This window comes from Scaptodrosophila lebanonensis, unplaced genomic scaffold (genome assembly GCF_003285725.1).
Source record: "Scaptodrosophila lebanonensis strain 11010-0011.00,11010-0021.00 unplaced genomic scaffold, SlebRS2 tig00000053-arrow-pilon, whole genome shotgun sequence".
Taxonomy (NCBI): Eukaryota; Metazoa; Arthropoda; class Insecta; order Diptera; family Drosophilidae; genus Scaptodrosophila; species Scaptodrosophila lebanonensis.
In genome coordinates, this window is record NW_022060548.1 from 13,135,901 (window position 1) to 13,162,892 (window position 26,992).

Consider the following 26,992-nt stretch of genomic DNA (forward strand, 5'->3'; position numbering starts at 1 on the left):
TTATTTTTGTTGTTTGTCATAATTGTCACTTTCGTTGTTTGAAAATTAAATAAATATTTTTACATTGAATGCTGTTGCCAATTTATTTATATTTTGTTATTCCTAAGTCTCTATATATATGAAACAGTTTGTCCTGACTGACTGACTGATTGGCAATCAACGCACAGCTTAAACGGTGAGACTCGGAAGCTGAAATTTGGACACAAGTTGTGCTTTATGGAGTAGGTGAGTACTATGAAGCGATTTTGTAAATTCGAATGCCACAGGGGGAAAAAAAAACGACCTCCAAAGTTTGTTTGAAAAATCTTCATTTTCCACCGATCAATATCAAATTTGTTTTTTGTAATTTAAAAAGGTTATTTACTCTAAGAAAAAGTAAAAGATAAACTGCGTAATGTTTTGTGATGTATGTTTATGCAAAGATGTGAGAAACGAACCAAGCACACATTTTTTAAGAGTTGGACTCAATAAATATTGATCTCTCAAATATACTATAAATTAATAGCAACAGTTGCAAAGCTGCAATGGCTAACTGTTTCAATAAAATATTTTAAAGTTTGCATTTTAGATTTGTTGATTTAAATAAATTTCATGCTCTTTATTCAATAAGCAACATTTCAAATTGGAATGTGCATGCAGTTAATAAATATATACGAATGTTTACATAAACTTTCATTCAGCTATGAAATAGCTTGAGTGCCTACGCCTAATAAAATATTTGTATTCTGCAGTGAAAAAACGTACAAGCTTACTCGTATTTTTATTCTATTAAGCTAAATGTATAAAATGCCGTACATATAATGTACTTACTTGTATTTGTGTTTTACTTGTGGCTTCCCATTAGTTCTTGAATCAATTTATTGTTCATAGTATTTACAAAAAAGAAACCTTATTAAATGCTGACTTATATTTTTATATGTTTTGTTTTCAAATTGTGTTGTATTGTATTGTTACTTTTTGTTGTCTAAGACTGAGCCAAAATTCTTTTTATTAACTTTGCCTATTTGGGTCATTGCTTAAATATTTAATGCACTCGTAATATTTGAATAAAAATACAAAATATTTCAAATTCAAAGTCTTACAGTTATTGTAGAAAATTTGGTAAATATATCTTAAAACCTTTTTAAATCGAGTTGCGTTAGAACTTTATATGGCCAGGGTAAAGAGAAGGTTGAAGCTAAAGGCCAAGCTGAAAGTCCAATGTAAATAATTAAATTTGCTGCGTAAATAAAAGTTCGAGTGGCCTTAACTCGAATAACCGCTACTCCGGGCAGCGTCGTATCAAAAATGGCGCACGACAGCAACAACAATAGCGGTAACAACAACAATCACTTGAGCTGCTTGTCTACAATGTCAAAGGCAGTGATGCAGGCAACCAAGTACCACTAGCCACCAGTTGTATGGCATGGCCAGTCAGTCACTCGGGCAGCACTCACCAACATTCAGCACATTCGGGAGACAAGGGGTATCGCAGAGGAGTCGGGGGGCAGCAGGCGCCATAGCCACTTTCATTTGGCATTCAGTGGAATTGCTTTTATTAGCGTATAAATCAACAGTGCAAAAATCGTAGCAGCGTCTGGTAGAATGTTTAAATTAAATTTATGCGCCATTTCGAGCTGTTTACAAGTTGCCTGAAGATGAAGAAGCGAAAGAGCTTTCCGACTTCTGCGCTATGGATGTGTAAACAGCGCCGTCAGGCAAAACTTAATGCAATCAGTTGGCGGTGGCAACAGTCACAATAACAACGATAATAACAAGAAGAACAACAGCAACAACAACAACAACAAGAGACACGCACACAGTTGCAAGATAGAAAATGTTGCGCTTAAAAAATTATATAAAAATCTCGCCTTTACTAAAACGACGAGAGTCTAAGCATTTTTAATACATTTGCTATTTTTATAGCTTGGCCAAGATAAGCAGAGGAGGGGAAGACAAAAAATAAGAATTGATGTTGAAGGCCAGTAAACGCGCGTGCCCACCACGACTCTAACACTGACTGCCCCTCTGGCAAGCCGTTTGGCATTATGTGCTGAACATAATAATAAAACTATAAATTAAATTAACTCATAAAAATTCCGTGTGCATAAAAACGAAGACCGTTGGCTCTACTGACTGCCACACTGGCCGGTAGCCCATGGCGTGTGAAAGACGAAAACTTGAATAATAACTTTGTTTTTTCAGCCAACTGAGAGCGACAAGCAGACAATGGCGTAGGGCGGCCCTCGACATGGGATATCTATCTGTGCGAGTATACTATATCCCAATGAACAGACGCACGCCCCTTCAATGCCATGCCGCCGTTTGCTAAACTGCCCGCAAGAGACCATTCCATTTCATTTCGTTCGCCAAGGCAGTCCAAGGCTCTGCTGAGCTTTTGGCAACACGCTCACACACACACAACTCTACTAACATTTTATGGCATTCTGACTATTCTCACTCTTCCGACTGTTCCGACTGCTCCGACTGCTCCGACGCTCCGAATGCTCTTGCTGCATACATATAGGCGCTTTGGCTTGTAAGTAGCTTGTAAGTCTGTCTTTGTCGGCGCGCGGCCATCTTTGCACGAGTATGTTTATGTGCCGCACATGATTTAAATTCTTGTCCGCACACCAAAAGCAGACATATACAGAGCTTCTACGCGCATATTTGATTTGATTTCATTGCATTGGTGCTACCGTTCCCTTATTCTTTCGAAGAGACGCGACGTGCCTGTAAATATTTATTAATGATGCCAAATTCTCCTGGTCATCTTATTTTGGGTTGCTGTTGAGTCAGCCGCTGACCGGTCTGATTTTTATTGCGTGTGTGTGGTACAGTTTTGAGCATAAAATGCGCGCCTTTAAGCTTAGATGCGCTTTTGATGTGCAAAAATGCGCCTTTTATCGCTGCGAAGTGTGTGCTTAAATTTTTCTCCTCTGAAGGATGCCTTTGTTTTTTAAGAAGAGCTGGAAGTCATAAATAAGCAGACGCTTGAGCTGATTAGAGACTTGCAGCTGCTCCAGCACTTGTTGATTGTGCTCATAGATGCGACGACATTTGGCAATTCTTTTCTTGACTCTTTCAATTCGTGCATACCTAATAGATTTGGAGTGGTGATGCCGCTGACTTTCCATAGTTTTGTGTTAGATTTTAGTTTTGTACTGTGTTTCATAGACAATTTTGTTACAACATTGTTGATTACCATTTCAAAACGAGAAACATGATGTTAAGAGAATCAGATTTCAAGTAGTTAGCTAAGACACTTTGATATTTAATGGCTCAAATGTGAGGATTTTATACATATGAGCAGGTGTTCTGTTGGAGCTAATAACAGAAATGATATAAAGAAACATGTTTTTTTTAACAAATGTTATAATTCTGAAGAAACACATTTCAAAATTTAATAAATATTTATGTTATATTGTTATTTATTTAAGACTTGTTTGATGGAGAAACTAAAGAATGTCACGAATAATGGATACACACTTGGAATGCACACTATTGAAAAATACGTCAGCAGCATTACTCGTATTTTGCCCGTATAAAAAAGTAGCGCGGTGCGTGTTAACAATAATGATGACGTTTAAAGCAATTACAAGCGCTCATACCCAAGCAGGTCACCAGTCTGCCAACTTGGCCACTACCAAAACGATGTTTTTGCTGCTTTTACTTCTATGCTGCATACTAATGCAAATTTTGCCGAGCATACGCTGTGTACTCGTATACGTAACGCTGCTCGGCCTGGCAAAAGCAAATGCCAAAGCTACCAGCAGCCGAAACATTTTGCGTTGCGTGAACAAAATAGTTTTGTGTTGCGGTTGTTTTTGCTTTGCACTGCCTGTGGTGGTGGGGACGACAGCAACAGCAACAGCAATAGCAACAATAACAATGGCAGAAACAACAGCAACAACTGCGACGGCAATTACCGAGCACACAAACACACTAGAAGAAGGTTGAGGACCATGCAGCCATGGGAAGCACTTGAGTTGCAGTTGCAGTTCTTTCGCGAGCTTAACAAATGCATAACTAAATTGTGGCTAGCAAGCGGTAGTTCCAGCCCCCTGCCACACTTGCACTCTTCCACTCTCCCACCTCCTCATCTCTGCACCACTCACCACTCACCACTCCTCTCTGCAGCTATCAACAATAGCGCACAGCTTGTGGGCGTGCACCAAACAAGAGTTTTGCATGCTGGTGGTGGCTGCTGCATTTAGTGACACATTTTAGTGGTTGCCTTAGCAAATTGCGGTTGCAGGTAGAACGTAGAAGCTAGACTGCATCGTGCAAATCGAAAGATGTTGTCGCAAAACGCCGCGGGTTATGCAATGGCTATGCCTGGACAGAGCAAAAGGTACTCTACAACACAGAACACAGAATGAACGTCAAATCAAACGAAACAGAAATTGACTTGCACATGAAAATGAAATGAGCAAAAGAAAAACATGAACGCTTTGTATATAAATAAACGGAATAATAGAAACGCCAGCTCCCCGGCGAGGAGGCAGGGTATCGAGGGGTTCGCTTTGGGGGACGAAATCCATTAGTGTGCATTTCAGTTTAAATCAACTCAGCCAGTTCGAGCTCGTTGCTCTGCGTGCTGTGTGTAAGCTCGACAATCATTCAAGCTGACAGGATGTGCGCTTCAGTGAGCTGATTGTGAGCGAAACTCAAAATGGGATACATACTACACAAATACTCGCACATTCATACTCGTACTTGGAACTACACATGGCTTTGCTATAGCATTGAGTGCGCAAATAATGTAAATAAGTGGCAGCAAGGCCACAGCGATGAATGTTGAACATAGAAACGATGGGTGAGCTCAAGTGACAGATTGGCATTTTGAAGGTCAGGTCGAATGGACGAGAGCTGTACCTTAAGGCTGCTGGAAAAATGCAGGTTTAAGATTGTGTATTTAATTGCCATTAAACCAGTACACGCACACGTGCAGCACGACGCAATCTTCCTTGCCACTTGCCACTTACTAATTGAATTTATTCGCCAAGCCGCCGACGACGCCCACAATGACAACGCCGAGGCTGCCACTTAACAACTTCCTGTGACGCACACAGGCAACCTCGCACGTCGGAAACAACTTGAACGATATATGTGTGTACATACATGTTGCGCCTAGAAGCAAGGCACAAAAAGCGCAACACCTATAGGCCGATGATAGAGATGGGTACGTGAAAAATACTGATTTATTTAATCTATTCAAAGTAGGCCTAAATGGCTATTTTAATTTCAAATATTACAATACTTTTTATTGTCCAAGTACATAGTCGTATAAGTAAAAACAATTGACAATAATTGTGCATTGAAATTCAAAAAATTGAATTAACAATACATCTTTTGTCAAGTATATATTTCAATGTGCAGTTACAATACATGTACAAAGTTACCATCGGTATCGCGAACTCTATATATAGCTGACTGTTGAATATTAAAAGTCTATGTCTTCATAAATTACGTAGGGGAAAACTGATAGCTCCAGCACTGAGCGATGCTATAAATACACATTTTCCGAAACTTATTACTACTTGTATAACTAGCTCGGATATCTGCTATGAAGCATTCTCTAGGAAACGGTAGCCAACCAGACGCCTTCCCGCTCCCTACTTGCCTGAAAGATATGTTAATTTAACAAAAATTACAATTGCAACGAGAGATGCGTCATGGTGGCTGGCACGATAAGCGGCAACGGCAGAGCCCGTGTTGTCTTTTGCTAGACTCTCATTAAGCATATGGCGCATGTGGGGGCAGTCAACTGTGCAATAGGGACGGAAACAAGGTGTAAATATGTTACAACATCGTAATATTTTTTATGCTTTCTAGACAACAAGTAGTACCTACAGCTAGCAGCCCTTTCCCTTCATCTGTCTGCTTGTCTTGTTTTTTGCCTGCCTAACGCCAAGCCTTTACCTTCCGTTCCTGTGTGTCGTCTAGGCTGACAATTTAAACGCCGGTGTCTGGCTGCTTAAGTAAGTAATAGGTACTTTTTGCCGGAGCCACTGCTACAAACGGTGGTGCTTTGTTGTGGGTTTTGCTTTCTGCTCGGTTAGCCTGGCAAGGTTTTTAATAAATAATTTCAAGCCACACATTGTGTTTACTTTTGTACGAATAGTACATATGTAATTAGAGATGTATGGTGTTGGTCGTTTGTGGTGAGGTGCATAAAAGCCAATGCTTATTTTAAAAGCGTCTTAATATGAATATGACTGAACTTTATGAAGCTTGATAAGACAAAAGCAGGAAAAATTTGATTATCATTACCCTAAATGGTTAAGTTTGACTAAATTTTAAAACTTAGTAACAGCTTCCTCTGAACTTAAGCTAAATAGACAAAAAAAAAAAAACAAAAGGCATAAGTAAGAGCTATTTGTTAGTGCTAGCAGAGTTCTAAATTCAGAACACATCTATCTCAAATGTGGTTTTCTCTTTAATTTAGAATTCCCACCACGAGTACAAAGCTTCGAACCTAAAAAGCTCTGCACCCCACATCAGTCCCCGTCGGGCCTTGAGATCGGCAGCAACTATCGCGCAATTGTGCTTCGTTTTTTTTTTCGTTCATACAGCGAGATCCACAATGGATGTGAAAGTGTTCAATTAATTCAGTAAAGTACAAATTTAGCTAAATTGTGCCCAGAAATGCAGCGAAAATTCAATTAGTAATGCAATTAGTGCTGGCAGTGTGATTTGGCTGCATTTCGGCAACATAACCTCAGATTGGCTACAATTGACTTACACACCATACGAAAGCCATTTACTTGAAAGTGCAGTAATGTGCATTGACGCCGCCTCGCTTCTCACCTGAATTCACCACAGCTGTAAGTTCTCTTCATTTTATTACATCGCCTCTCTTTAGAACTTAACATTTCGAGAGAGCGTAATAGATCAAAATGCGAAGGCGTGTGTATTGCAAGCCGTTGAACTTATAACAATTACATATATACATTATGTTTGCCATATGTTTGCTGCATTTATAACAGTGTAATTTTCAATTGTTGTTCAATTTATTCATTTATCATTGTAAATAATGTTCTACCTCTCAGCGTCAAATGCTACGCAGGGGAGACATTTGGCAAGAACCGTTTAGTGTCGTTTTGTAATTTTTGGACTCTTTTTGAAACTCTGCGATAGACCCTGTCCACAGTGCCTTCTAAGTCTTTTTTTTTTTTTTTGAAAAGCAGTGAAGACCCTATCGAAGTCTGGAACGCGACATTAGGCTCGCTAAAAAGTTCATAGGCGAAGAAACAAATTACCAAATGTTCTGCTTTTGCATAACGTAAAGTTTCGTTGCCTGGAGGCCTCTTTGACTAGAGCTAGCCCAATTTCGTACGATATCATCCTTCAGTTGGTAGGTGTTGAAGAAGACAATGAGTTCTCAACATGGACTCTTGCGATCCCAATAATACCTCCAAGTTCTGCTTCCATCCCGTACACATTCGATGCATCTTTATTGTAGATTGTTTTTCCTTCGTCGTTATGATCTATTCCATATTATCAGACAGGTCCTCTGCGTGAGTTATTTGTGCTTCCGTTGGGCATCGTTCGCTATATCATCTGCTAGAATAGCGAATCTATTACTGTGACTTTCGTCGCCAAATTTGTAACCAAGGAGATTCTATGTAAAATTTGTTTTCCATTGTTACTAATGTAAAAATAAGTTATTGGCCGCATGTAAATTTAATTATAGCTAATTTCAAATTTGTTAAGCAATGACTTTGAGGTGCATGCGGTTAGGTGTGCAATAAATTGTGCGTTGTCTATGAATGTTATAAATTCCCATTTGCGGTTTGCCATCTTAACTATCAATGGACGCAACATTTTAAATTGAATTACTTGTATAAGTAATGAAAGCTACTTACGAGTATATAGCATTAATCAGTAAGTGTCTTAATAATACTCTATAAAAAAAAGTGTAACAACTATAAACTGCATTGTAGATGTTGATATTAGAAATGGTTCATTATTTTGATGTACAAGTATGTAAGTACATATGTATGCCATTAACTTCTGGCGTATTTGTTTAAAATGATGCGTTTCCAGCAAAGATTTGTTCAGTCTATTGTTCAGCATATATCAATAGAACATTTGATTCTGTCTTGCAGTGGCGACCAACTGAACCAAATAACTACCACAAATGAATTGTGTTCAATGCAAAATGGTCATAGAACGAATGTAATGGATATTGGCGCGGCAGCAGCTGTCACATTTTCCCACTGCAGCTTTGCAAATGAGCACCATCAGACCAGAGTTTGAAAATGTGCGCCAAAGCGACCGCCAATTGCTGTCCATTTCAAAGGCCAATAATTCATGTAATTACACTAGTAATGGAAGCTCCGAATCTGTTGAAGCTCATATCAGAATAAAGTTTTATCCTGATATGGTCAGCTTGGGCTTTGGCATGACATAGATTTGGCATTAAATGGTCGCGCACATGGATTACTATTAGGCTGCTCAGCAATCATTTTAATTTGGGAGAATGGGTTGAGGAATGCTGTTGACCGGATTAGAAACGACTACAGACTTTTGCAACACTGCAGTTACTATTTATGTATGCACATTAAATGTTATCAACATACATACATAAATAGCCCGTCTGCCATTTACAAATCCAATCAAGCGGCACACTACTTTGGAAGCACCCTCAGAAACGCCCCAAACGCTTGGGTTTCATACTTTTCCAGAGCGGGGACCCAACGAAAGCCAGCGACTAATTAAAACAAAGTGTCGCGGTGTCTAAGCTCTAACCTCGATTAACCCTGTGCCGCCCAATTACACTTCATTTAATTTTTAACGCTGCAGTCGCACGCATATTTTGACATTTTGACATGACAACAACAATAGCAACAACTATGTAGAACTAGTATGTATAACAACACACGCGCACATAATCACATACTCATCCTCGTAGTCCGTATACGCCCCGAGTTCTTTTGAGCCGCTACCACTGGGCCTTGACTCTAATTTGTTTATGGTTATCGTGGCAAAAATTTCGAAATACACCCACTAAAAATAAGTTGAAGCTGTGTGTGCGGAGACAAGAGGCGTTGCCAGGCAAGTAAAACTAAACAATAAGTGCCATTGCAAGTGTTGAGTGTTGAGTTTTTAGCGCTCGAAGAGTTTTTGTTTTTGCCAGCCGATTTGCCAAGTAGCAGCATAACCTATGAGTACACTCCAACTGGTCCGGGGGTTGTGTGGGTGGCTTGCCGCTGACAAATGGCGCACGTTTTACATATGTAGTTGTGTCAGCTTTGTGCCACTCGGCTGCCGCCTCTTTCTATTCGGAGCCCCTGCACATTTTACACAAAATGCCGCAAACGTGTGCGTGGAAAATTTGTAAAGTGCAAAATTTATGCGTAATGTGCGGCACCCAAAAACACTCAGCTACTCTCCCCGCCCCCTTGGTAAATTTGTGCTGCGGGTTATACAAATTTCAAGAGCCCCGGCAACGGTGAAGTCGTTGTATGAAGTGTAACATTTTGAAGTGGCAAAAGTTGCAGGCAGTCAGCCGAAAATATAACTGTGTCTAGTTTGCTGTCTGTCTGCCTGCCTCCTTGGATCTGTATGTGTGTGTGTGTGTGTGTGAGTGTGCGTGCGTTTAATTTTCTCGCCAAACTAAAATGTTTTGGTAGCAACAGCAGCTACATCAGCAACAGCAGCTATTGGGTTTTTTTTGCGTTTAGCTTCGCGCATGCAAATATTTGCTCCTCAGCAACGGCAACCAAAATGGCGCCAAAAGGTTAGCGAAATAACTTCATATAAACATACATAGGAGTACGAACATACATATATTCTTCATATGTACATGTGCGGCACGTGGGTGTATGTGTGTGTGTGTGTGTGTGTGTGTGTGTGCGTATGTTTGGATTTAGAAAATTCATTAAAGTTTATGTTTGTGTACGTTTCAACAGTTTTACAGGGCAACCCACACTCACGCATACGAGTATTTGGGTCTCAAAAAAGACTTGACTTTTACAGCTGTAGTAAATTGTTGTAGTTGCTCATGTGGTTGCTGCTGTTGTGGCCCTGCGAAAATGCCTTTTTACGGTTAATGTGTTAAAACTAATTTAAATTTATTTCTTTCGTGTAAATTTTCAGGCAGAAAATGCGCCGCCTAAGATGCTTGCTTGTCGGCCTGTCGTCCTGCCTCCTGTCTGCCTGCCTGCCTATTTTTTGGGTCTTCAAAAGTATTGTAGGGTGTTATGTTTAATTTTGTGTACTTGGGGTGCTCGCAGCGTTCAAAAGGGGTTAATAAATAAATTACATATACGTGCCCATAAATTGGAAGTGCAAAAGTTCACAGAACAAAAACACACGCCTACAATGAAATAACTTTGGCTCATAATTAAATGGGACGGCCCCTGGGGCTAGGGGCGGACTTTGGGGCAGCATACATGGGGGTGGCAGCATAGATTGGCAGCCATTTGTGAACCGAATGTGCCGTAAAATTAGCTAAATTATTTGGACTGCGGCAGAAAGCAATTTCATTGGCCATGCCTAGCGCGGAGAGATATGAATTGAATTTTTTGTCTATCTTTTGCATCACATCGGCTATAAAACAATGTAAATATTGCTTTTGGCCATTTGTAAAAAAAGCTACTGCAAATTGATTCAAATATTGCACTGATATATAAAAAGTTATTTGCTGAATTGGTTTACTACATAAATGTCATTTTTGACGATTGAAATGCCATGCTATGTATACATACATATGTGTACGTGTATAATCACGATATATGTAAATGCAGTTTACTTTAACGATATAAAATCCAGCAGTATTATTTAATAAATTTGTGAAAAGTTCTTAAATTCCTGGACTGCTTTAATAAACATTTCTGTATCTAAAGAGGAAACGAACAACATAAATTGCATATGTATGTATGTGCATTGTCTGCCAACTTTTGAACAATGCTCTCTCGAAACCGCCTACTTAGTTATTTGTGCATATTATGGAAGAGGGCGTTTTTAATTAATGTTTAGGAAATAATAATAAACTAGCAGGGACCACATAAATACTGCAGAACAGCACATGCCAGATGTAACAAATTGAACCGAATTTTTACAGAAATAAAAGCAAACGACGATAGACATAAAGAAAATGCAACTGACTTTAAAACTAGTTTATATTCTACAAGACGCGATGCCTATGGGTATATGCCACCAATATTTATGGTCAAGCATCCAAATCAAATTACAATAATATCTAATAATCGACTCCGGCTAGAGCCGTTTCGCAATTCACAGACAAGACAAAACAAAAATTTGATAAACGTTGAGTTTAAAAATAATTCTATTCCACTTCTTAAATTTTTAATAATCAAGAGAAATTAAGATCGTATTACATGATTTGGTCACACACTTGGAGTCTAAGTCTCATTGACTTGGTACTGGACTTTATATGAACTGCTAATAGGGATAGTTTATTGACTGGCTTTATAATTGTATTATACATGCGTTGCTCACCTAATCATTTTAACCTTGCATTCGTACATGTATTGCATGTATTTTGAAACATTTAACTACCCAAGCGTAATGTAATAAAATTTCAGCTGCATTGGTAATTCAATTTAATATGAGCTAAACGCATTTCGAGATCCACAGAAAGGCCGAGCGTCAACATAGAACACAAAAATTGCATGAGTTTCATGAAATATCTACAAAAAGCACCACACACACTACGTAGAGAGTGTGAAGGTGCTCCATGGAGGATTATACTTATATACTGTGGGTGATAGCTGAAACAGAAATAACAGAATAACAGCAGCTGTTTCAGCTAATGGCTTCTCTATTGGGTGCTACATTTAATTTAATTTTGAAACCATTTTTGTCATGCATTTTTCGCAAATCGAATTGTATAAATTGCAAATTGTAAACATGCAATAAATTAAGCAAAGAGCAGAAAATTTTTAATTTAATTTAATGTGCAGGCGGGCAAACTTCCAGTAAAGTTGTAATAAAATGTATGCAGATTATATTGGAGCAAAAACCGTTCACTTTTTGGCTTTACCACAACATATACTATAGTATTTGCTCGATTCACTGGAGTTTGTTGCATTATGAAAAAGGCGACGTCCTCTTAGCATTAAATCTAATACTGATGCGGTGGTGGCGGGGGGTGGCGGGGGGTGGCAGGCGGCTAGCAGCGTCTGGCACGCATACATACAAGGGCTGACATACAAACAGACAGTGTGTTTTCAGCTTATGGACAAGTCCATAAGGCCATAGTTAACACCTTGTAGCAGCCACGTACTAATGCCAAAGCTCAGCGCACTCGCATCGCCACAAACTGTGTCAGCTAAGCAATTTTTGTATGGCAGGCAGGCAAAAAGTTTTGTGGCCAACGACTTTGCCAACGACTAAGATGCTATATAAACCCCAACTCACACACACACACACACACAGCTCACATATACAGATACATGAGGCAATGGCATGACATCCCAAGGGGCGCGCATGGCTGTCTGTCTCTGTCCTTAGCTCTGTCTCTGTCTGTTGCTGTCTGCACGTGGGTCTCGCACTCGTGTGGGTCGCTTCGATATATTTGTGTGCGCTATGTAAACGTGTTTTTTGACAGTAATAGTTTGTAATATAAATTCACACCAGCTCGCCAGCTCGCAGCAGCAGACAGGAGGAAAGGTACAGGCAGAGGCGGTGACGGTGACGGGGACGGAGACGGGGGCAGAGGCTAGGCACAAAGGTATACTCACACACAAGCACACCTCAGTCCACAGCACATTTACTCTCACACAGTTGCAGCCGGCAACAAAGTATTTTTGTACGTGTAACAAAAAAGCCATTTAAGCATTTTGAGGTTTTTGGCTATTGAGGACGATGAAGGCGACGAAGGCGACGAAGGCGATGACGGTGGATGCGCTGCTTTTTAGCTTACCTTTGGGTCTTAACGCGTATAACCTCACAATTTTATAGCACGACATGTGTACGAGTATGTGTGCGAGTGTATTGGTGTGGGTGTGCATCTACGAATTATTTGGCAGCGCATAATAGCAGCAAGTCTTGATCCATTTTAATATATACTCAGCACACATAAAATGCTAGTCTGTATGTATGTATGCTAGTCTGTGTGTGTCGTTTACCTTTTGCTCTCATTTTTATGGCCCAAATGCCACACAAAACAATTTTCTATAAATTAAACTAATAGAGCAGAGCAAGGGTTATACAGTCCCCGCATTTTCGCATATTTCTGCGGAGCGTTGATGTACGTACGCACGAGTATGCATGTAGGATACATGGAGAAAATACACTTACATAAGACTATAAGGCCGTTTTGTTCCATAATTGAAAATTGCGTTCAAGTTGCAGTTGAAGCTGGCAAAGGACCGGCCCCACCACACCAGCACGCCAATGGCGTTTTTCTTGTCATGGTCATCGCTTATCGCGCCCCTTTTCAGGCGATTTCCTTGTCTGGCTGCCTGTAATTCCGCTCCACTCACTGTCATTGATGTGGCCAGCGGTTTCATTGCCCGGACTCGTCGTCGTCGTCGTCGTCGTTGCTCTCATCATTTCCACTGTTGATGATGCACATTTCATGTTAATGCAATTAAGTTTTAATTGTTGAATTGTTGATCTTAACGCATGATTTCATATTTATGCGTATTAATGTGATGCCAACCGCCTGAATATGTCGTGGTTGTTGCTGTTGCTGCTGTTGTTGGCATTGTAATTGCGCTGATAAGCACGGCATTTAAATGTCGCATTTATTGTAATTATATATTTGTATAACATTTTAATATTTTAAATCGCTTGATTAAAGTCGGTGACACAAATTGTGATCGTTTTTGTCTCGCTGTCAATCTGTTAATATAAATTGATGTTGTTCTTTAATCTTTGTTTAAGAAGCCGAGCTTGCCCTGCTGTCAAATATTTTGTAAATATTTTTGTTGTACTTCGTATTAACCGTATTCGATTTTATTTTCAATTAGTTGTTATGATGTTTTAAATTAATTTGATATGTATGCGTATAATTTACTTAAAAATCAAAGTCTTGATCAAAGTGTAAAATCATCATAAAATCATGCTGCAGTGCATTTATGTCCTTGCCATTTCAGTTCACAGTTATTTCCTGTGACCGAAATATGTAGAATTTCATGCCTACAACAATATGTATCAATCAGGATGTAAACTTTATTTATGGTTTCTCTTATCGAAATGCCAGCGAGGCAAACCCAAAACAATAAAATGGCATTTCTGTTGAAACATGTTTTAACACTAATTAAAATTGAATATGCTAATCAATTGTTTGCGTGTACGGCTTTGTGTTTGTGTTGATGAATGTGCGTGAGTTGAACAAAATTTTTACATTTGTGGTTTTCAACACAATTTGTAACTGACGTACAAGGGGCAAACTATACACATATATGTCCACATCTTCTGGCAGGCCAACGCTTCGCTCTTGCTCCCTTTGTGCGGATAAATATATGTACACGTATGTGTGTGTGTGTGTCGTTTCAAAAAGGTAATTTTATTAAAATACGAAGCTGTTATAGCAACAACGATAACAACAAACATAAAATACAACATTCATTTCAATATTATGAACTGCAAAATTGTGTTAAATGTTATATGTTATTTCCATTGGCATTTATTTTCATTTCGTTGAACCGTAAAATGACCCAAAAAATATATATCGACAAAAGCAAATAGGCCAAATTGTTTATTTCAACTCCAATTTAGGCAAAATTTTAATGATGATTGCCCCGAACCACAGACTTTGACCCCAGTCTCGGGTGAACATTTGTGTGTACCCTTTTTGGCAGGCTGTTGATTTTGCCATACGACGAAAAAGGCTAGTAAACAGATTTGTGTGTGATTTTTACCAATTGTAATTATTTATGCAGCTGTTGGAATTTACGGCCTGCATATTTTGAAGCACGCTTTTCCGGCCAAGTAATTAATTACAGCTACCTACCAAGTTCTACTTGTATCATGCGAGGCTGACGAGGAGCGCTTAAGCAAGCAGCTGTACCAAAAGGAACTAACACCTTGCAGTTGATTGCGACACTTTCCCGTTAAAGTCGGAGCTGAATTTTCTACAGCAGTACAGCGCTGTCTTTCGAACACACACCTACACACCTACACACACGCACGCACACACAGACTCATGCAAACATAGCTAAAGCATTTCTGCTTGCCCAAAAAGTACTCAAAAATATGTTACCAGCAACATAAATTGTGACAGGCGAAAGTTTTCAATATGTGGCTGTGGTTATGTCTTTCGGCAACACACGCACACCCACACACACACACACACACACACACACACACACACACTGTTAAATCAACACTTGCCGTCAAGAGGGGGCGGTGACGTTTTACATTTATGAGCAATATGAGCTTATAGCAACAAATGTCAAGGCATGTGCCATTCGCCTGTCGGTTGCCTTCTCTGTGGCATGTACCCAAGTCAAGTTAACATTTGACATGTGATTGAAAACTTTGACTTGGCTATACATATGTACATGCATATGTGTGTGTGCATACTCGCATATACCTTATGTATATGTATGTATCGCCAGTATGTCTGTATGCATATACTTATATGGGGGTAACCAAAGCAAAAATGAGTTAGCTGCTGATGAGGTTTAAAGGAGAGAGTTGTGGTAAAGCAACAAAAGAGCGCAAAAAATACTCTGCCGCTTGACTTTGACTTATACACGTACATATGTACGAGTATGTGTGTGGCTGCTGTCTGTGCGAGAAACTTGGGGGTCGTGTGTATGCTGGCAAGTTTTTAATAAAACGCTCTTGTCTTATGACAAATTCCAGGTTAGCACAGCGAAAAAAACCATAAAGTTTTAGAAGCAGCTGCAGTTGCAAGCCAACTCGTTATACAAGTATGAAGAAAATTGCAAAATATTTTGAATATTGCTGCTACCAAAAAATGAATGACTTAAACGAAGAAGAATATTTTTGAAAATAAAAACTGCAAGTAGAACGTTTCAAAAAGTTAAACTAATACTTAGAACACATGCTCGTACGTCACTGCGGCTTTGTTCAGGTTACTGACTAGTGTTATTAGATTCTAGTCGACATGAAAATATATTTTCCAACACATCCCACATTAATACCATTCTAAGCACATATATTTTTCAGTACTTTTATTTAGACCGACATAAATATGATATTTCAGTTTCACTTGCTTGTGGGTGGGTGGTTTGAATTGTATAAAAAGGCATCGAAAAATTCAGCAAAAATACAAAATATATTTGATGTATGTACATACCTGTGCAAAAATATAAGCACTGTATATTTATGTGCAGTAATATATCAATAACAAAATGGCCAAACTTCAATTCAGTTCAGCCATTAACTGCAGTAGCAGCCACAGCCAGCCAACCTTACGTGAATATGTTCCATAAGCGCATGAAGAACATTGAAAACCACTTAAGCAACACAAAAGCGAACACAAATAAGCATGAGCAAGACTCACACACACTCACATACACAGTGTGGCTGAAATAATTTTATTTGCATTCGTTCGTATACCCTGCAAGAAAGGGTATATTAAGTTTGTGAAAAGTAAAGAAAATTTCAAATGAAGGAAGCATTTTCGACCTTGTTAAGTATATAAATTCTTGATCAGCATTAGAATCCAAGTCAATCTAGCCATGTCTGTCCGTCTATCTTAGTTCTCAGAGAATAGAAGAGCTAGAAACACAAAATTACACATAGATGCCTTATACATATGTGTACGCAGTACACGCGTATTTTTTATGTGCTCCCTCCCACTCCCCTGCTTTTACTGATTTTACATAACTTCCGTACTTCTTGGAATATACTTAAATTGGGCAATTACAAGTATATCCATTCAGTGCTAATGTGCCACCATGTTGTTTCATTATAATACTATGTGAATTGTTGAGATAGTTATAGCCATAGATGTAATCTCCGACAAAGCTCTACCAGCAGTTGTTGTAGTTGCTGCAACTTCCGCTCAACTTTGTAATGCACACACACATATACATAAATGTATTGTTTTGAAACTGTACATAAACAAACACATGTCTTTACCTATGTATTGTATATTTTATATCTTATTTCATTAATTTAATAAAAAATTGTCTTCTTTGTTTTGTGTAGACGGAAGGACGGAAATGACCAGCTTTTACTTTCGTCTCGTTGCGTTGGACTTAATGGAGTGTGTGGTAAAGTGTCTGAAATGGTCCCTACCATCATGAGCTGGCTACTTAGGGTGCGAACCCTTCTCCAAATTTAATCCTGCAGACAAGGTAGCATCTAGCTACCATCACTCAGCGCTTCAGTTTGTTGGCCCGACTCTACTGTCTGCCTATTAAATTAATATGCCACATTCGCTCCCAACAGGTTTCGTTGCAGGCATGCTTTTTTATTTCGTTTGCCGAAAAACAGCGGAACTTCCATATAAGCAAATTTTTGGGTGTTAACTGAAGAGGTCCCAAGCATCCTGTTCCTGCAATTAAATTAAATTGAAACATAAAATCCTTATCCAATCTGTGAACACAATAATGAATTATATTTGTAACGCTATATATAAAGAATAAAAATAATTGTATTACTAATATGTCATTACTATAGTAATTATTAGAATATATTTCAAAAATTGTTTAAATGATTGCTTTCAATTAACATTTTATAGAAGTAGTTTTTTTATGAAAATAAAATTAATATAAACAAATTGTAAATAAAAATTAATAATTCGATTTTTATTAAAGCGCTGGAACTGATTAATCTATTATTTATTTTATTTAATAATTATTTTTGTAGAGTTGCATGGGGGGCCGGCCGGCAAACTTCGATTTAGATTTCTCATTAATTTCCATGCATTTCATATATTCATACACTAGGCGACCATAAGTGAACAGCAAGTACTCGGAAGCCAACTGCCTGGGATTTAAATTATGAATATAAACAAAAAGCTGCACTCCGAAAAGTAAACAAACTGGGGTCATCCTATTGGTTACATTTAAAAGTAAACAAAAGCGATATTTACGGTGCTTTGTGAAATATAAACAAAGTGAATTTCAAATGTAAACAAAAATCAGCTGGATTCCAAAACGTAAACAAACTGGGTTCTTCCTATTGGTTGCATTTCGAATGTAAACAAAAGCGATCTTTACGGTGCCTTGCAAAAGGTAAACAAAATCAGCTGTCCAACATTAAGTAAACAGGCCTACTGCGCATTTATGTTTACCTGGTAGATAATGCAGATTTAAAAGTCGTTAAAAGGCCCCGGTGCCAATTGGATTTAGTTTTCTCAATTTTTACATTAATTTCCATGCGCTTTCTATATTCATACACCAGGCGAGCAAAAACGATCAGCAAGTAAACAAGCTGCACTTAAATGTAAACAAAAGCGATCTTTACCGTGCATTGCGAAATGTAAACAAGTGGCATTTCAAATGTAAACAAATATCAGCTGTCCAACATTAAGAAAACAGGGAATATATTTGCCTACTGCTGATTTATGTTCCCTTGGTAGAAAAGAGTGTCTCAAAAATGTTCAAAATGCCAACTCGGACTTAGTTTGTCCGGTTTCTACAAAAATCTATGAATTAAATTCATTAATATACCAGGCGAACATAAGTGAGCAGCAAGTAAACAAGCTGGCTGAGAGAGCGTAAACAAAAGGCAGTGGTTCCATACGGTGCATTGCGAAATGTAAACAAGCTGCATTTTAAATGTAAACAAAAATCAGCTGGATTCCAAAAAGTAAACAAACTGGTGTCCTCCTATTGGTTGCATTACGAATGTAAACAAAAGCGATCTTAACGGTGCTTTGCGAAATGTAAACAAACAACAAAAATCAGCTGTTTAACCGTAGATAAACAATCAATGCATTTACCTTCTGCTCATTTATGTTTACCTGGTAGACAATGCTGATTTAAAAGTCGTTAAACGGCTGCCCGCCGCCAACCTGGATTTAGTTTTCACAGTTTAGTTTTTTTTGTTTTTTTTGTTTAAGATTTGCGAGTGCAAATTAGTAATCTTGATGTCGTTATTAACAGCGTGCTAATTTCTAAAGCACACACATTTTTTTGTGATTAATGTGGTTTTGAAACGCAATGTAGACCATGCATACTTACCATATCCATTCGATTAAAAAAATATATTATTTCTTTCCGAAATCATTGTATGATTTCCGTGCAAGGAACAACAAACAACAAATCGTCACAACTTTGTTTTGCTTTTATGAATCGTATTTAATCAAAAGGCTAAAATTAATTAAAGCTTTAATAAACTATATAGTATATTAATACTCCCTTATATTATATAATATTGTTAACATGTACAAAGTTTTAATCATTACACTTTACATAACTGTTACGCTATTTCTCTTAGTAATCAATTCTGTTTATGTTACAATTATGTTACGTTCAAAATTGTTTTATTTTGAAAACTTTAAAAGACGATCGTCTACAGGTGTTTGAAATCCGCGAGTATAAAACTTACATTGGCAATTTTTGTATGTATAAAAAAGTTATATGATTTGAAGTTAAAATACAATACAATTTAACTATAGCTAAGTATTAAGAGTACGATGCATATTTATGTTATTTATCTGTTAATTTGCTTAGCTTAAAATTGATTTAATTTTAATTTTTGTATTTTTATGCTTGGCTTACAAATAATCCCATGGCGTTGCATCCATATTTTTAGGAAGTGTTCATATTTATAAAAATTGTCGATGTTATTTGTTTCAATTAATTAATTTGAATTAATTTATTTAAATTATCCAATGAAAAACTTTCGTAATAACCTTACACATTTTTAGATCTTGTCTACATGTTTTGTGTTTTATTGCAAATAAGTAAACTTAGCTTATCAAAATAAATAAAAAGAGGATATTAGGTTTCTTCAAAGTGAAGAACTTAATAGGCAGATGGAAGCATATCCAACGCCATAAAGTACTTATAATTTATGTTCTTGATTAACATCATAAGACGAATCGAAATAACAATGTCCGCCTGTCTTGATGAACGCCTGGATTTCGAAAACGGCTTAACGGAATTAAACCTGTATTTAATATTTGAAATTGGTAAGGCCTAAGAAATATCAGTAGTGATTGATGTTGAAAAAAAGTAGTATGAAATAATATAACGATATTTAATTGTGTGTGGTCGCTTCACTTAAAATTGGTAAGAACATCCACTTAGTGCTTATCTGCCATATTAAGTTTCATCGTGATTGGTAAATTGTTAAGAAAGTTTGCGCCATATTTGTTATCTCTGCCCAACAGCTGCTAAACCAACAGCTGTTGTTGTTGCTGCTTTGCCACAACGCTGTCCTGCAAACACTTGCACACATAGACAAAATCGTGGTTTAAAAGTGCAGTTCAATCACCGATTGAGGTATAATTGATGAAAAATTTGTTGTTGTGTTACTACACTTTTGTTTATTTCTTTTTCCCCAATTTTGTTTATTTTTTAAATGTTTATAAATATTCTACACTTAGGTACAGGGTATTTCAAAGTCGTGGCAGCCGACTCTAGCTTTTTCACTTGTTTTTTTTTATAAATCTGTGCATAAAATATTGCTACATGTAATAATTCAGGCGTTTGCTGCCAGCCGGCTCAGTGCCAACAACAACAATAACAGCAGGCATTTACTGACACACCGCCATAGACACACACACATACATATTGTATGTATATGTATACACGCATAGCGTGTCATAAATCTTTGCTGCAAATGTACAGATCTAAAAGCGCCAGAGGGCGCAGCATGAGCAGCTTGGATTTGATTCATGAATAACTCACTGATTTTGATAGATTTTGAAAATGGGAAGCATATACCCAGATTTGTAACTTACAAGTACTTTGGCACACTCGTTCATAATGGGCAATTGACTGATGCTAGTGCTAGTGCTAGTGCTGGTGCTGAGTTGAGGCTTGGGCTGTGCTGGACAGATGACCTGAAATAGATAAACATAAATTCAAATAAATGCGTGAAGTTGTCTGTTGTTCACTTTTGAGTGCTTAACGCTATTGTAATTGTACAATTTTGCTATTACAGTCACAGTCTGTAATGAGCTTCATCTCAGCCACAGAGGGGCATTTGTATACAAACACTACGCTCCCTAATTATTCAGACAGTTGAAAAGGTGGCATAAATCAATGCAAACAACTCAATAAACATACAAAACGATACTTTTATTTTGAGGCTTTATTGGGAAAGATACAATACTTGAAAAGATTGTTTGTAAAATTCCATTCTTCTTCGCAAACCGCAAACAGAGAATACAAAGGTTCGTTTGTCAAAACAATTACGCACTCTAGTGTAATAACCAATATTAGAAATATAGTCCATCGGTATGCAAGCTAAATAGGCAATCAATTGTGGACAATAAGCAGTTCATAAATGAGCGTTTCTGTTGTTGCCAGGAAATTTAATTATAACATAGTTCAGCCGCTGCCTATACTCTGCTCTTGGAATTCTTGTAAACACACGCACCTTTGGCTGCTGCCAAGGCAACACACCATTTCTCTGCTGTAATTTAATACAAATCAAATAATCATGTTGCTGCAGTTTGCAAAGCTTTGGGCGTTCTTTACGTAATACGAGTGTGTGTCTGTCTGTCTGTCTGCTGTTGTGTTTGCATTGGTTAGTCAGTCATTCTGGCAGTTGGTCAAATATTGCGTGCATAAACATTATTTTACTTCGAACAATTACACGAGGGCATGTGAAGATTCACTCAGACGAGTGTGTGTGCTTTGTACGTGTATTCGTATGTATGTGAGTTTGTGTGTTTGTTTATGCTTTGCCCCAAAAGCGTTTACAGAGACAATATGAGTGTCATCAAAGCATAACCTACAATAATTGTACACATACACAGACATTCAGACATAATCGTACAGGCCTGGCATTGCTTCAACACAGGCAGACATAAGAGTACATACTCCTACACATACAAAGATGCATTTGTGCATTCGACTGCTTATGCTTATATAAGTAAGTTAATATGCCATTAGAATGATGTGATTTTGCTTGCCCTGATCTGCAGTCCTCTGTCCAATGTCCTAAGTTCGCAGTCCACAACTCTGCTTATGTAGTGTGTGTTGTGATTTGTGCGCAGCAATGAATTTTAATTAATTTAAGAGATTGTTCTATTCGAGCTCTACATACGCAACCGCAAATGCAATGACAAATGTTGATTGAAGTTCAATTCTTTCCATGCAGGCCAATGTCTGCCACGAGACAAAAAGTAATTTGTTTCTTATGAAGCGCCTAGGATTTAGAAAATTCAAAACATTTCATTCATAGCTTCTTCTGGTCAGATGTCCAGATGTCTAGCATTGTTGAAGCATGCCACAAAAGTGATACAAAAGTAGGCAATTCCAAGGTACTAATTAGACAAAGGATTTTAAGAAGTCGTTTGATAAAGCCTGATTGATTATAGAGAATGAGGTAAACTATAATTTGTCTAATATTCTTTAACCTTCTGTTTTAACTGTTTATTACGATTTCATAGTCGCAAGCTAATTAAACTAACGCCACTTGTCAATAGCACATTGACGCGTGATTATTAGTTGCTTTCTGAAAAATAGAAATATTTGTGGTTTTTAACAATGTTTCCATTATGCATTCCAAAATTATATATTTTGTTTTTGTAATATTTTTTTGGCAGAAGTGTCCTTTAGTACTTCTGTCTTATCTTCAGAGTCGAGGTTTCGGCATATGTTTCAATAAATCGCACTTCTGATGTTTATCTATTAAACCTGAAACTCGTTCAGAAAATCCTTTGTGTACTTAGTACCGCTACCATCGAACTTACACCTATTCTTCTTTTTACGATCAGCACTCAATACCAATAGAAAACAGCAAAGCTCAAAAGACAGTTCGCAGTTTCCACCCATACATTGACGTTCTATTACTTTGCCCGCCAGCTAAAAATGTGCGACCTTCTGCGTGCGGCTGTATATGTGTGTGACTATTAAGTACACAAGCAGCATATGTTGCCCTACAGCTGTGCAAAAATGTTTAAATTTTAGTAGCCTCAACATTGTTGCCGCACACACGCACATAATCTAACATGCTTGCTTGTCTAACTGTCGGCACCTTCGTTCGCCTATCAAGGCTCGAACCGGCAACCCACCTGCCTGCCTGCCTGCCTGCCTGTCTGGCCACTTTCTCGGCTGGCATCTGAGGCATCATCATAAACGTTTATTACACCTATAAATAGGTGAGAAATTACTGTTTGTTTGCTTGCAATTTTGTTGCCGTTTGGCTCTGCCTTTCATTTCTTTACCTTGCCTTGGGCTTCTCTTCTTCATTATTTTTTTGTGGTTTTCTTGAGTAACTATTCTGTTGCTATTGTTGTTGCTTTTTGTGTGTATGCGTGTACGTGAGCAGAAATAGTTTTTTGCAACTATGTCTCCCTATCACAGTAATTGTTAAGTAGTCCACGCTGTGTATACGCAATATTTTCATTTACTTTTTCGTGAGCGCAAATATTTGCAATTAAAATTTTGCTTATGAGCTGTGCACTATTAGCATCAACAAAGTGTGTGTGAGGGAGGATTCCTGCAAGAACAGGTTAATTGATTTTAACAACAAAGCATAAAGTCCTGGCCTCACCTTCTCCTCTTTGCCCATCTGCTAATGCTTTCAAGCGTGCAATGATTGTTGAATTAATGAGGCTGGCCCCAAACGAGCGGCTTAGGCGAGAATACATTCAAGGCAGTACAAACAAACCTGCACACATGCCTTAGCCTTGATACCAAATAGGCTTGGGCGTGCCTTGGCAAACAATATGTCCAAAACACACACAGACATACACTTATACATACATACTTGTATATTAACTGGTCACATTAATGTGTGTTGTACCCTTTAGTAATGTCATAAACACAAATCGAGCTTAAATTTAAAAAACTCTGAACAGTAAAATACTGTTTTGTACTTACATATTACAATTGTATGTATAATATTGAGATGTCGAGTTACTTTTAATTTTACTAATTAACTTATTTAGATGCTTGCAAATGCATGCCAAAGTCATTTGGGTAAAATAAATAAGCACATTAGTAACACTTTTTCTCTTTGTTTCTGTATGCTGGAATTTCATCAAAATTTATCAAGTTACGCCCTTTGTCTTTATTGTTTTTTTTTTTTGAGGGGTGAGAGAAATGGCGTTATAGGGCATACGGAAACATTTTGCAGCCATTTGCTGCCAAAATAGATTTTTCACACTAGCTCTTTGAGAGTGCTGTGGGGGATCGCTTGAACTGAGTTGGTGATGGGGGTCGGCATGGGTTGGGAGAGAAAGGGGGACATGCTGGCAACTTGACAAATGAGCGGTAATTTGTTGCGACGTAAATTTGAATGAAAGTGCCTTGATTGCCACTTGAGACATTTGTGAAGCGCGCTGCCAGAATCAGATCCTGGCAACCTAAGCTACCCGAAAGTTTCGACCACAGACTGAAGCACTCTTTTGCAACAGCTGTTAAGCAAAAGGCATGACTTTACTTTTCTCCTTCTGGGTAATTTTTTTATGTCTGCTGCTACTCAATTTTCCAGCGCCGGAAATGCAAATTATAATGATATATTGGCTGTGAAAAATTTGCGCGCCTGACAAACACAAAAACACAAAAAAACAGCTACAGCTACAGCTTCAGGCCCCTTTCGTTTTCAAGGCGGCTGTCTGCCCGACTGTCTCTATGACTCATCGGTGTTCCCGCTTTGCTTTGTTTCACTGACTCTCCTGTCACAGCTTAGGATTACCAGAGCCAACGTTAATAAATAGACTTGCCACGCGTGTGTAATTTAGCCGTGGCAGCCGCATTCCAGGCATCAAGGGTGGCATCATCAAGCGTCTGATGCCATGATGCCACTCTCAGCCGTTGACAGTAATGAAATTATGACGTTGCTAATAACAGCGACGGCTTAAAGTTCCCGTCGGTATTTAGCCAGGCCGTTGATCAACGAACATTTTTTGTTCGACCTTTGCCTTAAAATGTGATTAGCTGGCATTTTTAACATTGTGTAGGCGTAACTACAAAATACGTACAAACCCTTTTAGGGAGCTTCTCCTTCCTTTTCCTTTTCCTTTTCCATTGATGGTGTTGATGCTGCTCCCGTTTTGTAATTCATTTTAATTAAAATTTACGTTGATGAAATACTTTTGATTAGACTTGAAGGTATGGCGTTGAAAATGAGTTACCTGGACAAAGAAGTTTTGGCGCGCTTAAAAACCAAACGAAAGAGAGATATTTACGAAAAATGAGAAAATAGTACTCTTTGAACTTTTATATAATAGTTAAAAAAGGAATAGATAAGTGCTTCATGACTTTAAATATTTGTTATTTTTTTATTCATATCATATTATTCAGTGAAATACTTCTTGTTCATTTGGTAATATTTATCAATTTACTTTATTGAACTGCGCTGGCAGTTTTCAATACAGCTATAGCCACAACTTTTTCAATGGCTTGCCGACAAGAATTCTAAATAATATGTTATATATGCTTTAATACTAGCTAGCAGAGATTTTTGCATTTTTTTGGCTGCCCCTTCCAGGCGCTGACGGTGCAATTGTGGAATTGTGCCGCAGTGCCAAGAAAATTTTCGCATGCACAGCAATGTCGTATGAGCGTTTGTGCCTCACATACATAGCCACAAACGGCGACAAGAATATAGGAAATGGACATATGCCAAAACTCTACAGATATTAGTTACAGCAATAAGCACAACTGTGCGCGCTCTGTTCAGCCAAAAGAAATTAAAGTAAGGCCACTTGGACGACAATCGCAAAAAGATTTAATAACACGATGGGTTAAAAAAAGGTGACAAAAAATGTTACTTTCAACATTCGAAACAGAAAGATTGGAAAAGGTACGCAGGTTTTTTAATAGTCAGCAGATCAGCCTAATGCATTCTCCATGCCCAAGTAATGGCAACTGCCTAATCATAATTTGTGTAGTTGTCCAGTCAAATGAATACATGAAACAAAAGCTCCACCTCTACAATCGATTTGTCCAATGCAAGTGAGCAAGTGGGTTACATGATAATGTGGTCGCAGCTATGATGATGTTGACGGTGAGTGTTTTGCTGCCATTTCAGTGGATGCTGCTGTTCAGCATGCAGCTGAGACGACGATGATGCTGATGAAGCTACAATGCCCCGCGCGTGCATTTGTTTGAAGTAGCAGCCAGCAATTCGCCCGTTTCTGCCTCATGCTGCAGCTGCGCTATGTTCAGCTGTTGAGTGCTACAATAAATCACTGTGGGGCATTTTCTTAGCTACATCCTTCTTGTCGTCAGAGTCCCCAGCTTCAGCTTCAGCTTTAGCGTTAGCGTCAGCGTCGTCGCTCATGTCTTTCACTATTATTTCGGTTGACATTGCGCTTGTCTTTCATGTTGTTGCCTCTCGCAGTGCATTTGTGTCAGTGCGCTCATAAAGCAGCTGCATGCTGCTTCAAGCCGACATTGAGTTACACACAACAAACGTATTTTGACAAGTGAACATGCACAGGCGCCGCCAGGAAATCGGGCATCCAGCCATAGCTATTCATACAATATGCGAACCAGGGCGGCGATGCTTCTTTTATGTCTAGAATGACAGCCACTGAGTTATGGAGCCACTTTACAAGTGTGTGTGCACTAGTATGTGTGCGTATGTTCACTTGCTTAATTTACTCTGAAATGTTCTTAAATTTATGCGCCTATCCCATCCCTCACACACCAACTCCAGTATTGTCAATTGTGACTGCTAACCGCTGTCGCATACGAAATCATAAAGTGTTTGCCGATGGCAAAGCGACAGCAGCAGCCGCAGCAGCACAAAGTCAAATTCAAGTTGAAAGCAACACACAGTTTCTTTATTTCATTGCACTTATTTTTTTTCCCCGCTCACAAATCAATATCGATTTGCATAATATCCTGAAGCAACAGTTATCTGGCTGTTGAACAATGCGCGCCACATTATCAAAGGAGTAAAGACGAGAAACAACTACACAGCCGATGAAGAAGAAGAAGATGTATACCGAGGTAGCAATATTTCAGAAATTATG

General features: G+C 38.3%; 1 long non-coding RNA gene across 2 annotated transcripts; it reads left to right on the forward strand.

Moving 5' to 3' along the window:
• The first annotated feature begins 6,505 nt into the window (after positions 1–6,505).
• Positions 6,506–17,543, forward strand: LOC115624171. 2 transcript variants are annotated; one of them, XR_003995438.1, is made up of 3 exons: positions 6,506–6,809; positions 17,086–17,266; positions 17,329–17,543. It is a non-coding gene; the product is annotated as an uncharacterized LOC115624171 (long non-coding RNA). The 2 variants fall into 2 exon arrangements; XR_003995437.1 differs by having other exon boundaries at positions 17,086–17,543.
• Positions 17,544–26,992: the final 9,449 nt, after the last annotated feature.